We start from the raw sequence: 15,980 nt of genomic DNA on the forward strand, positions 1-15,980 counted from the left end.
TGCTACCTCTTGAGTGATCGTGACAAGCAAGCAATCCAACACACAAGCAAACAAGAAGCAAGCGAAAAAGAGGCGAACGGAAAGAGAGGGCGAATAAAATGGCAAGGGTGAAGTGGGGGAGAGGAAAACGAGAGGCAAATGGCAAATAATGTAATGCGAGGGATAAGAGTTTGTGATGGGTACTTGGTATGTCTTGACTTGTGCGTAGACTCCCCAGCAACGGCGCCAGAAATCCTTCTTGCTACCTCTTGAGCACTGCGTTGGTTTTCCCTTGAAGAGGAAAGGGTGATGCAGCAAAGTAGCGTAAGTATTTCCCTCAGTTTTTGAGAACCAAGGTATCAATTCAGTAGGAGGCCACGCTCAAGTCCCTTGCACCTACACAAACAAATAAGAATCTTGCAACCAATGCGATAAAGGGGTTGTCAATCCCTTCACGGCCACTTGCAAAAGTGAGATCTAATAGAGAAGATAAGATAATATTCTTGGTATTTTTATGATAAAGATTAAAAGTAAAGATTGCAAAATAAACGGTAATAGAAATAGCTTGTTGACGGGAAATTAATATGATGGAAAATAGACTCAGGGGCCATAGGTTTCACTAGTGGCTTATCTCAAGATAGCATAAGTATTACGGTGGGTGAACAAATTACTGTCGAGCATTGATAGAATTGAGCATAGTTATGAGAATATCTAGGTATGATCATGTATATAGGCATCACGTCTGTGACAAGTAGCACTACAAAAAATACACTTCCGTGATGATACGTGTTTGTCACAGTAGGTCGCATTTTTTGTCATGCATGTACATCCATGACAATTTTATGACAGAATCAAGATAGTCATACCTGTGCTATCGTAGAAGTGTTCCATGACATTACCAAAATTATCATCACGGAAGTGTCCACTTCCATGACGATAAATCGCGCGTCACAGAAGTGCTTTCGTCAAGGGTGACCGACACGTGGCATCCACCATAACGGAACGCTGTTAAGCTATCGGGTCCGGTTTTGGATCCGGTAACCCGCTAACAGCCCCGACCAATGGGGATTTTCCACGTGTAAAATCATCATTGGCTGGAGGAAACACGTGTCGGCTCACCGTTGGGGCAGATGTCATCGACTCATTGGACAGGAGGCGCCTATGATAGGTCAACACGTGGCACGGCCCAACAGTGGCCCATTCCGGTGAAAAGGTCGGCCCGTTTGACTTGGTCAAAAGGTGGTGGGCCGGCCCACGGCAAGCCTGTTAACGACCTGTTCGCATATAGCCCATTTACAGCCCGCTAACCCAGGGCCCGTTTACGGCCTATCCGAATTAGGCCCAGTAGCGTCATCTGGGCCGTCCAATATAATTCCGGCCCGTTTTAACTTCTGGCCCATGTATGGCCCATGACGTCTTTTGGCCCATATGAGGCCCTTAGTAAACCTCGGCCCATTAACGGCCCGTGGTAAAGCTGGCCCGTAATGAACAGTGTATCACTTTATACCCATTAACGGCCCATTATTCCGTTGGGCCGTTTCCAGCCCATGTTATCTTTCGGCCTTCTCAGGGCCCATTTATTCTTGGGCTCATTTTTAGCATTCGTTTACTTTCGGCCCATTACTGTCATTTTCTGCTTGTGGGCCAAATACAGCCCGTGGTTACAGTCGGCCCGTTTGTGGCCCGTTAATGCGTTGGGCCGTTTTCATAGCGTCATCAAATACGGCCTATTAACGACGGCCCGATATGGTCAGCCCATGAACGGACGATTTCAACTCTAGCCCATTTACGGCCATAATGTGGTCTGTTATTGGCCCATGTTTGGCCAACCGATCATACGGCCCGTAGAAGGCCCATTGATGATACGGCCCGTAGAAGGCCCATTGTGTCTACGCCCCGTAGAAGGCCATTGTTTCTATGGCCCTTAGAAGGCCCATTGTTTCTATGGCCCTTAGAAGGCCCATTGTTTCTACGGCCCGAAGGAGGCCCATGTTAACTACAGTAAATATGTAGCCCATTGTTAATGTGGCCTAGTTTTAAAAAATAGGTTATTTCGGCCACTAGCAAACCGCAGAAAAAGAACTGCACTGAAATAAATAAACAAGACAACGGAAATAAATAAGCAAGCAACTTACGCTAGGCTATCATGGCTATTACACATATTACATCCACTGGGCATCAAAGTTCACCACAAGTGCAAATATAGGGAACAAAGCAGCATATAAACGCCGCAGCAAAACAAGTCCAGAACTGAAACCACTTCAGAAGAGCTCAAGAAACAATATCCTGGGTACCCATAATGCTAGCAAGATGCTTAGCAAGCTTATTAACTTTCTCTTGTTTGGCGCTTAAATCCTCCAGCACTTGCTGTTGCACCAGAAAGTATGCATCTGAATTCTGCAGGGACTTCCTCAGTCCTTCGGCTTCCTGTCGCATAACATCTGATCGATGTCTTTCAACTTGAAGTTGAGACTCAAGAAGCCGAACTGATTCAGGCAGCGAGTTCGAAGAGCTGGTGCCAGCAGTAGTAGCCAGTAACTCGAACACTACATCAAGACAGGACTTTGGGGTTGTCTCAGTGTCTTCAATATAGTTTTTATCAGCTTTCTTGGAGAACAACAGGGATGTCTCACTATCTTGAACCTGATCTGCATTACTTCCTTTACCATTGCATAACGGGGTACTCTTCTCCAATATTTTATCCGCGTTCTAAATGAGAAACAAACAAACACATCACAGGTTTACAATGTAGTATATGAAACTCATTTTGGTAAACCAGTTTAGTAGTAAGGTGGACAATATAACAGCATGAAACAAACATATATCTATCTAGTATGGTCACTGTATGGTCTATATCATTCTAGTTTGTGTTGCCAAATCAAGATAGATACAGTTCGAATCATATCTATTTAAGACAAAGCAGCATAGATAGAATATAAGTGTGGGAAACTACACAGCAATAACAACACTTGTAATGTGCATGGCATGAGAACATAACTGTTTATTCAATTGAAACTGAAATCAACATAGAGCAAGTTACAACAGCAAACACGTTAAAGAAACAGGTTTAAAACCTACCTGTTGCGCCATTGGAGTTTCAATTGCATCCTTAAAATTTGAAATTAGTTGGTATGAGTAAATACAGTGATGCAAGAGCAAAGTAGTATGAACCATAGCTATGGAACCTGACCTGAGAACAATTCTTCTTCTGCTTTAAGCATTGACTTGGGGTTCGGAGTGGTGGTCCTCGTGCTTTGGGCACTGCAGTTGCCTTACTAACTGCTCGTGTTTGGGTGCTCTGTGGTGGAGATGGTGCTGTGTCAACGGGAACTGGGTTACTATCTGCTGGGGTTGGGGTTAGAAGGGGTGTAGCTAGTTCTCTGTCCAACTGGGTAGGGGTACAATCTGCGTGAGTCTGGGTTATGTGTGGTGGGGCTGGTTCTTGGGCAAGTACAACCGTGGTTCTATCTCCATCGACAGGTAGCACGATCTTTTCTGAAGACCGTGTTTTTACTCCCACAGATACTGCCATCACCCCCTCCAATTGAAATGGCTGATAAACAAGAAAAGTAATTGAATGTACAGACATTGTAAGATAGACAGGCGCAATGGATAGTAGGGAAGAAAATAGGGCATGAAATAATTCACGTTTATGTTGTCTAACCAAACAGAATAGCAGGACATAATTTCAAATATATGATGGCTAATTAAACAGGATAGAATGACACAATTTCACATGTATGATGGCTAACTAAACAGGATAGAATGACATACTTCAAAAATATGATGACTATGTAAACAGGATGACATGATATAACTATACGATGTGTCTATTAAAGTGGTTGGCATGCCATAAATCACAAACATGCCGTCGATGGAAACATGATGGCATGATATAATTCACGGATAGAATGACATAATTCAAAATATGATGACTATGTGAACAGGATGAGATGATATAACTATATTATGTCTTTAGAAAATGGGTTGGCATGCCATAATTCAGATACATGCTGTCTATGTAAACATCATGGCATGATATAATTCAAATATATGATTTATATACTAAGGAAGTGAGCAGAGGGCAATCGCATATATGATGTGTCAACTAAGGAGATGGCATTCAAGATCGTGTATATGATGTAAAAACTAAGCATTACAATAGAACATATGCAGGATATGGGTAATATAACCCTGCCAAGTTTGAGCATACACCTCAGGGGGATAATAGGACTGATCATCTGCCTCTGAATCCTCCTCTGATGAGCTATCTGTAACCAGCAACATATCTTCTTCACCAGGTAGCATTGTCTGCTCTGAAGACCTTGTTTTCACTCCAGATTTCTCCATCACCAATTCAAATGGCTGATGCACAGGAAGAGCAGTTGAATATACAAACATTGTCGACAAAAGCAATGAGAAATACAAAAAAAGTACGGCATGATATAATTCACATATATGACGCTTGGCTAAACAACATGGCATTGCATAATTCACATATATAATGCCTTGCAACAAGATAGCATTGCATAATTCACATATATAATGTCTTGCAAAAAGATGGCATTGCATAATTCACATATATGGTAATTAGACACTAAACAGGTGGCATTCACACAAATCATGTCTAAACTAAGCAAATGACATAGCAATGCAAGATACCATATGCACGATATGAGCAACATAACCCTGCCAAGTTAGAGCATGCACCTCGGGGGGGGGGGGATAGGACTGGTCATCTGTCTCTGAATCCTCCTCTGAGGAGCTATCCGTAACCAGTGAGATATGCGCTTCGTCAGATAGCATAGTCTGCTCTGAAGACCTTGTTTTCACTCCAGAATTTTCCATCACCGTGTCAAATGGCTGATGCACACGAAGAGTAGTTGAATGTACTAACATTGTTGACAAATGTAATACATAACGAAAAAAAGGATGGCCTGATATAATTCACATATAAGATGACTGGCTAAGCATGGTGGCATTGCAAAATTCACATATATGATGCCTGGCTAAACAAGATGGCATTGCATCATTCACATAAACGATGAATAAACTAAACAGATGGCATTCACACAAAGCATGTCTAAACTAAGCAGTTGACATATTTGATGTATAAAGTAAGCAATGCAAGGCACCATATGCATGATATAATCAACATCAGCATGCCAAGTTAGAGCGAAGACCTCATGGGGTAAATAGGAGTGGTCTTCTGCTTCTGAATCCCCCTCAGAACAGTTATCTTCCTCTTGATTACGATCCGAAATGGGTGGAGGGGGGGCTGCCTTTGCGCCCACCATGGAGCGACGTCTGCATGAAATTTTATTGCCATGCAAGGCTCGTCTCTTTTGCTCTACATGCTCAGTTCCATTGTGTACAATAACTGACATGCATAGGAATAAAACATAGTGAGATTATGTAAGGAGTGCATGCACAAATCCAGAGTGATGGTAGCAAACTGTGGATAGACCCAAAACCAATGACAGCAGGCAGATAATAGCTTTAGTTAAAAAATATAGATAATGGCTCCTTTAATGTTTGTTTGCACCCAACATGAAACTCATGGTAGACACCCGAGATTAACCAGATAGTAGACAGATAGTACTGATTGCTGCCCCAATATGTACCCCACAACCATTTAAAAACTCAAGTTTCAGCATAAGTTTGGACCTGAGTCGGAGTCTAATAGGTGAACACGACGATAAAGTAGCATGTCATCATATTAAGCGATGCATAACGTAAGCACACACGAAAGAGTGCGACCTCTCTTGCGGACCCGTGTAGTCCTCAAGGTCATCTGCTCAGTTGATGATGGTAATGCAGTTGTCGTGGCTGCCGGCGGCGGGGAAGAAGATTTGAGGCGGCGAAAGATAGTCTGGAGAGCGGATCCCTGCTGTGGTGAACCCTTCCGTCATTGGAGCAGCTGAGCTGGGGTGGAACACAACACCGCGGGAGCAGGACAAACCACACAAGGTTTTCTTTGACACATATCTGTAACAGAAGTAATTCTGTAAGGACTTGTTTGAATTTGAGGATTCTAACAATGCAGGGATAGGAAATAGACAGGAATAGGATAGGAATGCACGTGCAAAACAGAGAATTTAAAAACACAGGATTTCTGCCAATCTGGGTGTTTGGTTCACAAGAATTGGAAGATCACAGGATGCAAAGAAGCATGGTGAGATTAAGTCAAACCACAAGAAGTGTACAACCTCTTTGGCGAAGCCATGTCGATCTCAGCGTGATTGGGTTAGCCGCTGAGGATGCTCCGGCTGACTTGGCTGTCGGAGGAGGGGAAGAAGATCTTAGGCGTCTGGAGATGGAGCCCGAGGTATTGGTCCGCTGTGATGGAGGGTTTCATCGTTGGAGTAGCTCCGGTGAGTTGTACGACGCCGAGGCTGAAGCAGGACAAGAGAGACAACGTTAACCTGAGTGGAATTCTAATAGCATCTCCAATAGATGACGTAAAATACATAACCACAAAGTGCTAGATGTATATATCAGCCGCTCATCTCTGAACTTAACTATGGAAACTGAATTTAACTGTCGAAACTGAACTTAACTGTCAAAACTGAATTTTACTGTCAAAACTGAATTTTACTGTCGAAACTGAACGCACTAGAGGTGAGGCTACACGTCGGTCGACTGACTTTTTCATCTCTGGTCAGTCGATTTTGCAGCCGTTGGATACGAAATCAAGGGCCTGCAGTTCATCTTCAACCTCCACCCCCCTGAGCTGCCAGCCATCACCGGCCAAACAGCCGCCCCCTGCCGCCCGCGGCCGGCGGTGCGCCACCCCGCCCGCCCCGAAAACACTCCCCACCGCCGGTCCGCGGCCGCCCCGGCCATCCCTCTAGGCCCCCCCGTGCTGAGCTTTTTCTCCGGCGATCCCCATGCCACCGCCCCCACCCTGAACCCTAAGATAGATAGTGGGGTACTTCTCCGGCAAGCCCCCCTCCCCGCTGCGGCTGGTTCTTCCTTAACTACGGCGAGCCCCCCCCCCCACCCCCTGAAAATCGACTGACCCAAAAGTCGATTCAGTCGACTAAAGTGTAGCTAAATTGGAGCAGCATCGCAAGCAAGAGCAAGAGCAAGAGCAGACCAGGCAGGGGACCGAGAGCAAGAGCAGAGCAGCAGCGCGAGCGAGAGCTAAAGCAGAGCAGCAGCTCCTACTGATGTGGACGTCGCCGCCGAGGGAGTGACGCCGTGGAGGAAGTGGCCGGCAATGCCGCGTTGGATGGAGCTGTGCCGTGTCGGCTCGGGACCGAGCGCCGGCAGCACCGTGAGATCGAATCAAGAAGAAAATGCGGCGATTAGTGTGCAACCTCTTTGGTGGCGCCGATTAGGCCGCAGCTTCATCCGAGGAAACGGTGATGCTGATGCTCTTCCGGTGGTGCAGGTGAAGACGGCGGTGTGGGAATGGAGGTGGCGCGAAAGACGAGGGGAACGTCGGGGCAGCTCCTTCGAGGTGGAGGACGGGGTGGCTGAACCGGCGGGACGACTAGATCAGCGACGGATCCTCATCCGGTACGGTGGATGAGGGACGTCGAGGTGTTTCTGTGGACGACGTCGTCGGGGAAGAGGCTCCGGCTGGGTGGCGGACGGAGGAGGGTGTGGGGCTTCGCGGGTTTTCCCAGCCTCGGTGTACGAATGGGTGGGCGGATGGGATGGGAGAGGGGAACCATGGCTTAGGGACGCGCTTGTCTGAAATGTGGGGTAAGTTACGAAAGTACCCCCACCAATTTGAGGCAGTTCTTTCGGTTCAGGGGTCACGGGCATTTCGCGTGTCGGGATTTCACAGGAGGTGGGAGTTTTCGCACGCGTTGTAATTTTGGGATAGCAAGGCGCGGGTTGAGATGGAGGGAGTTGTCGGAGCACAACGAGACAAAGATATATCTTAAATATTTCGGCCTAACAAGGCGCGAGTTAAAGAGGCGGGAGTTTCGCAACACGATAGACAGAGACGCTAGCTTGAAATTTCGGCATAACAAGGCGTGGCTTGAAATTTCGGGAGAACAAGCTTAACGTGTACCCAAAAGAAAAAAACACAATTTAGACTAGTATGATATACTACGTACAATGTGTTTAACACGCACAACAAACACACAGACACCATTTAGACTAGTAAGGTACACGTGCATTGCACGCATGAGATTTGGCAACCAAATTTGAATAAATACCACATTATAGCATGTAAGCTTTGAGTCATATATGCATGATGTAGATGTTCGTTTAATTCTTATAGTTCATTTCATTCAAAATCATCTAGTTTTTATAAGAAACCTAATCTATTTTAAGATTCATGGAATTGTGTGTTGTAAGGCATAAAGTAAAAACAAATGTAGAAAAACATTTGGGCAATTCTGATACGGAAGATTCTAGAACAAAGAAGACGTGCTTGTGTTTTGAGTTTTGTGCATTATGCTTAAGTTCAATCATAGAGTCTTCTAGATTGTACATGTGGCAAAATCTGGTGGAATCTAGATGATATCCAACGGCCAGTAGTGCTCAAATTTGCCAGCTCTGCACCATCGGATTGGCCTCATCCAATGACCATCTTTCAAAGTTAAAGTTATCCGCACACTATATAAAAAATATAATATATAATATATATACATAGGGGTATAGATATAAATATGTGATGCAAAAGCCACACATCATCTCCAATTAGAATAGTGTCTGCATGCATGGATGCAATGTGGCCAAACGATGTCTGCCATCGGTATCTCAAATTCAAACCAGTCTGACCTTGTTCAATGTGTATACATTACAACATGCTCATTTCCAAACCACACCGCGCCGATCTCCGTTATATTCATGCATGCATGGGTTTCAAACATCATGATCTCTTATTGAAATATTTGAATTCAACTTTACATTGATTATGACCTCACCTAGTCTTTTACACCCACACATTGGTCTTCTCTTTATAATTGTACCACTAACTTTCTCTCGTGCATGCATGCACACACACTACCAGTCGGCATTATCCATCGCACACATGCAATCTTTTTCTTCAGGTCGGTCTCCCATGAAGGCGCACACACACACATCCCCCTCTCCATCATATCGGGCATTCTTTATCTCTCACGTGCATGCGCAACGATCGATGTTCTATGTGTGTGTGTGTGTATGTAGCTAGGTCTTTCATAGTTTTCCACATAAACCGATCAATCTATATATCTAGTGAGGTCTCACCCTCTTTCCCACGTCGACATAGATCAATCTATACCTCTCTATATAGGATTACATATATAGCTAATACACCCACATTAATTATATATCCGACGCCCCCCTCTCATCATCCATGCCTTCCGCTTCATCTCTCAGATGCGCGCACAATGGCGAAGACAGGGAGCAGCAAGGGCCCTGCCCCCCCCCCCTAACATCACTATATATCGAGGCTAATATGAATGTGATCATTAGAAAATTGCTGGTAAAAATGGTTTAAGTTGATGAATTGGCCCTCCTCGTAAAGGATTAGCAATGCTTGGCCCCCCTAGCTCATGGGACATTTTTCATGGCTCCGCCACTGCGCGCAACAGCGCACGTTCTTGCCCCCTCTCTCTAAATATCGATCTCGCAGTTGTGCACTCCTTCATAGTCTCCCTCCACTTGGCCCCTCGCACCATCTTCTAGCCCCCCACCGGATTTTGCCACATGTACAATCTAGCAGACTCCATGGTTGAACTTAAGCATAATGCACAAATCTCAAAACAACAGTGGTTCTCCTTTGTTCTAGAATCCTCCATATCATAACTGCCCAAACTTTTTTTCTAGTTGAATTGCCATTATTTTTTTTACTTTATGCTTTACAACGCACAATTCCATGAATCATAAAATAGATTAAGGGCTTCTTTGATTCAAAGGATTCTCGAAGGAATTTTGGAGGATTCTAATCCTTAGGAATTTTTCCTATCTTGGTTGTTTGATTCGTAGGATTGTAAACCATAGGATTTTTTCCATATGATTCATTTGCACTAGATTTCATAGGAAACATCCCATCCACTCAAACCTCTTTGAAAGAATTCTGCGTTTTCTATGCACAATCAAACACTCGTACCATCCTGTAGGATTCAAGACGACATTCCACTCTAATCCCATGTTCTTCCTATTCCCGCGTTTTGGAAATCCTACGAATCAAAGAGGCCCTATGTTTTTTATAAAAACTAATTGATTTTGAATGAGATGAACTATAAGAATTAAACGAAGGTCTACATCAGGCATATATGACTCAGAGCTTACATGCTACAGTGTGGTATTTATTCATAATTTGGTTGCAAAATCTGACGCGTGCAATGCACATGTACCTTACTAGTACTTCGAGTATGTGCAAAACACAATGGCACGGTACACATTGTCTCTCTTACATTTCATGAAGCCACGTGGCACATGTGGAGGCATTGTCGCGACATCCTTGTGTGGATTGATCACAGTGACGTGCTGCTGGTTCCAGAAGAATGTACTCGTCCTCCCTGAGCCGCACTGGCGGTACATGCACGAAGCGAAGATGTGCATGCATGCCACGCATGCACTCATTCCCTCGCACGCACACGCGGGTAAACGGGCGGACGCAATTTTGTACCAAGATCCACCCCATGTGATAATTTGACGCGTGTAAAGTCCTTCACTTCATTGATGGTCAATTAATACAGCGCATGCAAATTGAGTGGACATGAGGGCGGAAGAAAGACATTACTACTCCACTGCGCGCATGCGAGTAGTTAAATCATGGGTTGCTAGTAGTACTTCCATTGGTCTCCTTCGTATTTTGTGCCAATTTTTGACAGTAACATAATATTTACACATCTGAGCAGTATAGTATACTTGAAATTTATGTACCACTAAACTCATCGGGGGCCGTTTCAGGCCTCGAAACCAAAAACCATCAATTAATCTTTACCTTGTTCCCATCACATTCAAAAGTACTAGTGCTACAATTAAGTGCAAGCCTGCTCACACCTATCAGTACGTACCAAACCTGAACTTGTTCCCACTATGCAGGTTTTAGTACTAGTGCTAGTACTTAGGTTATAAAAAGGGGAACTACCTAACCAAAAATTACTCGACCTTCCTCCTCATAAGTCCTCCTTCTTCGTCCGTCCTTGCCATGGCCGGTGTGCAGAGCTCTAGGTCGAGAACTACTCGTAACAAGGGAGGGGCAACCAAGGCTGCGGAAAAAAAGAGGGCTCGTCGCCACGCGGAGACCTTGAAGATCTCTCACGGGCAGGCGATGGCTCCCAGGAGCGCCCTAGACGCGGAGGCGAACATGCCGAGCTGGCGGTGCTGGAGTCGTTATCCCTCGACGGCATGCCCGATCAGCTCAATAAGCACCTCAATAAGCAGAAGGAGTTCATCCACGGCTTGGTGGAGCTGCTGAAGGAGAGCCTCGACGACATGCCCGCTGAGCTCAATGAGCAGGGGGAGTTGACCGCCGGCTTGGTGATGCTGCTGAAGAAGAGCATTGCCTCGGAGAAGAAGGCGACCGGCGAAATCCTGCAACTTCAGGAGGACAAGGCGAAGCTCTGCCACGAGCTCGACCTGCTGAAGGAGGAGAACGCCGGCTGGAAGAAGCTGCATGAGAATAGTAGTTCCTCGATGAAGATGTTGCAGGCCCTCGTCATGGAACAGAAGGAGGAGTTGGCGAAGCTCCGCATCGAGCACCCGACTGCTGTGAAGGTACGTAATGCGGCCGTGGAACAGATGATGAAGGCTCGCGTCGAGAAATCCCGCGTCATGGACACAATGATGAAGATGGCGGAGGAGACGCGCAAGGAGATGGAGGTCGTGGAGGCGATGAAGAAGCAGTTACGACTCCGCGGCCAGCAACTCTTCATGTAGTGAGAGCAGCGCCCCAGACTTGTGTGTGCGTCTTCCTTCTTGTTTTGGGGGTGATAATCCTCCTTCTTCTTTTGCTCCTGTGTTTCTTATTTTGCTTCGGGTGTTTCGCCGCACGTGTCACCTTCTCTGCGAGGCATGAATAGAACAATGCTAAAAATGAGATGACTAGCAAACTAGATCATTCTTTATCGCCAATAGAACAATGCCTCTTGCTAGTAACTAGTCTATGCTACTCTCCACTATGACCAGCCAAAGTCGAGGCGCGGATACCAACGAGGGCCTGGTTGTGTCTATACTTGGACAACTCACCCGACTGCATGCGCACCAGGCAGACGAAGCTCGTGTCGTGTTGGTGCCGTGTGCGGCCTGCACATTAACCAAAACCTCGCGCCTCCATCTTAGCCTCCGCGTTTTAAACTTCTCAATCTCAAGGCCAAGGAGCAACATGAAACCTATGATAGAGCTAATCGGATGGTTGAGAACACTACAATTCGTAGCTACAGATGCGTGTGTGAGAGAGGACGAGTGCGTGCGTGCACCTCTTCTCGGAGTACAAGTGTATGTGGGTGGCATAAACCTAGGGAGCAGTGATGGTACGTGCGAGAAGTCCCGAGAGATAGGTGTAATGCGTTTAAAAAAAGACTAGTCTATAGCTCACCACGAGGCTATTCCTGTCGAACGCCAAGCGTAAGATATGTATCCGACGGTGCCAGTTTTTGCACGTACACAGCAGTAGAAAAAGAACTAGTACCATGGCATATGCTACACCACGGCCGAGAAAACGTGCCGACGTTATGCCATTCGGGAATAGTGACGCACTTCGAAACTAGAACCGCCAATAAATTTTGAGCGCGTCTCGTCACATTCCAAATTACTACTACTACCACGCTATATTTAATTGCAAACCCGTTCACACCGATTACAACCTAAACGGTTTCCCACTTAGGAGTGTACTAGTAGTACTCGGTTATAAATACTACTATGCTAAGATGACTGCACATTCCTCCTCAACTCCTCATCCACAAAAAACAAACAAGTCAATCAAGCCATGGCCAGAGTGAGTTCTGGGTCGAGAGATTTCCACCAAGGAGAGGTGAGCATAGAAGAGGAAGCACGAGAGATGTCCCGCCTCGCCGCGAAAGCAGCCGACATGTCCAGCCGCGTAGCAGTAGCAGCACAGAGGTCCCGCCGCGCCGCCGAAGCAGCACGGAGGTCCCGCCGCGCCGTCGATGTAGCAGACTGGTCCAGCCACGCCGCGGAAGCAGCAGAGATGTCCCGCCGCACCGCGGCGGCCTGGGAAAATTTCTCGCGGGCAGGCGAGGACTCTTACAGGCGCATGCGTGCGATGGTCCATAGCCAGATGGATCAGATCTCCGGCTGGGCGAGGTTGCAGGACGAGGCTACCGGCATCATGCGGCAACTAGGGGAGGGCAATGCGAAGCTCCGGGGCGAGCACGACCTGCTGAGGGCGAAGATCGCCGGAAGGGCGAAGCATGCGGAGGAGACCGCTACCTTGTTGCAGAGGATGGGCGTCATCGTCAAGAAACTTATGGACGAGAATGCCATGCTCCGCATCGAGCGCAACGGGCTGGTGGAGGAATCCGTGGATGCTGCCAAGCACCGTATTAAGGACATGAAACTGATGAAAGAGATCATCGCCCGCCGCGAGAACTAGTCTCCGCGACCTGCAGTGCATAAAGAAAGTAGAGATCAGCGATCCAAATCGTTGTATGCGTCATCCTTCTTCTTTTGCCCTTGTGTATTTCGGGCGTAGCTGCATGTGGCCTTTTAAATTATCTTCCTAATTATGAAGACAATTATTATCCACTCTCGTCGTCCTTATATATATTCATCAGTCTTGCTATAAGTCGCAGTAGATGCTATATAGGTCCGTCAGATCTTACATCAAGATCCGTGCAAAATTTTCTTTTCAGATTTTCTTTTTTCTCTCTTAAATCTCAGTCGAGTGAGACATTGCCACGCCATTAAACAGAGGCTCGGGCGTCATTAATGGAGACCTTGGGAGAGAGGTGGACGTCAGATGGAGGTCAAAGGGCTCTCCTCCCGATAAGCACGCGCAGGGGTCTGATCGCACGCCTCCCGTACTCAAATAGCTACCCTGCACGGCGCCTCCTAGCTAATAAAAAAAGGGACGCGTGGCGGCACATAAATGGTAAATAGAACGCCCACGGTTTCAATAATACTTGTGTTTCCGATTGTAACGTGACAACACTTGTTCCAAAATGACTTTGTTGATTGTTAATGTGTGCGCCTTCGCAAATCGGACAGCAAAATTACCACAGCATGTTGGTGCCATGTCATGACACCAAGCCAAGTTTCATGATTTTCATGCATGTTTCGGATTTACAGGAACTAAAAAACCAAGTTCCAGCCGAGCCATGACGCCCAGATGTTTGAATTTCATTCCCATTTCTGGCATGGGACCTAGAAATTTACCCGAGGACACACATGTGATTTTTCAACCAGCTTTGGTGCATTGGAGCATGTGCTTGTATTTAAAATTTGAATTATGCACACAAAGGTGACACGTTCCCTCTCAGAACCACGAGCCTTCTTGAGAGAAGCTCCGGTTTGCAAAAAGCTTATACCAAAACTTGTTCCTATTCTGCAAAAAAAAATTACCACAGCATGGTAGTACCATGACATGACACCATGCCAAGTTTCATGATTTTCAGGCGTGTTTTGGATTTACAAGAATTTTAAAACCAAGCTTCTCAATGTTCTCGGCTGAACCACAATGCCCAGATGTTTAAATTTCATTCCCATTTCTTGCATGGGACCTAGAAATTCACCCGAGGACACACATGTGATTTTTCAGTCAACTTTGGTGCACGGGAGCATGTGCTTGTAGTTCAAATTTGAATTATGCACATTAAATGACCAGAAACTCAATTAATGTATAAAAAAGGCCAAACGAACCCGGAATAATTCCAAAATTTAACAGGGCACTCATATAGTACCATGTTGCCTCTTTAAAGAAAATCTGGGGGGGAGGAAGCGTATATTGTTTTGCACACAAAGGTATAAAGAAATAAAGAAATAAAGAAATTAGCATACCTATTTAATTCTTGGGTTCTTATTATTTATGCCACTAGTTGTGTATCACTACTCAGTTTTGCCATTAGAAGTTACAACTACTCAAAAAATGCCTTCGATCCGTGAGATGCCTGCTCAAAAATGCAATTAGATATCTAAAAAATGCCATCGTTAAGTTAGATGTTTGCTCAGAAATGCCATTAGACATTGTTATTTTCACGTCAAACCCGTTGACCATGTTACATGACAAAAATAAGCCGATTCTCACAATGATAAGTTAATGGTGTCCAGCACAACACACCCCTCAAATAAAACTAACTACCCTGGAATTCTTTGACAAAACTAAGCACCCTGAAATTCTTTGACAACTAAACTGCTGGCTATATGATGTTGGCCATATATATTGTACGTATATAATGTCAAGAAACGAGTGGTAGTACTATACTAACTAAAAGATGAAATGTACGAAATATAACGAGAAGAAACATAACATAGTTGTGCTGGGGGCCCAGCACAACACACCCCTCAAATAAAACTAAGCACACCAGAAATTAAACGAAGCAACTAATCCGGTAGACACTGCATTAGAACCACCATGAGCAACGACACTGCCACCTTACTCGGAGTCCTCGTCCACGTCCTCGACTTCGTCCTTGTCCCTCTTCCTCTTGGGCGATACTTATTTGCTTGAACCGCACACTTGGCTCTTGCTCTTCATCCAACCCTTGTAGATATGGAAACAAAGGTAGCCATCCATTGCAGCGTAGTGGATGTGGTCTATATCTAGTACATTCCACTGCCATACATGACGATGAAACGTGCACGGAGGTTTCTCTAGTTTACCGTACGAAGGATGAACCATGGCTTCTGCCAGGGTCAGCATTGAAGGCTGAGAGGAGGACACCAGGCTTGCCTTCTGGAGATCAAAGGGCTGCCCTACAACGAGGCCTATCCGACCCAGGATTTCCTTGTCATTCCTAAAGTCTACAGTAACGAATTTGACTCGGCCGCCCTTGAGGAACTTCTTAAATTCCTCGCACTCAACGTCGACATGGCATATGTGGTAGACCAAGCATAAGTCATGCACACAAACCTGGATCACGGCG

Source organism: Aegilops tauschii, chromosome 2, assembly GCF_002575655.3.
Source record: "Aegilops tauschii subsp. strangulata cultivar AL8/78 chromosome 2, Aet v6.0, whole genome shotgun sequence".
Classification (NCBI taxonomy): domain Eukaryota; kingdom Viridiplantae; phylum Streptophyta; class Magnoliopsida; order Poales; family Poaceae; genus Aegilops; species Aegilops tauschii.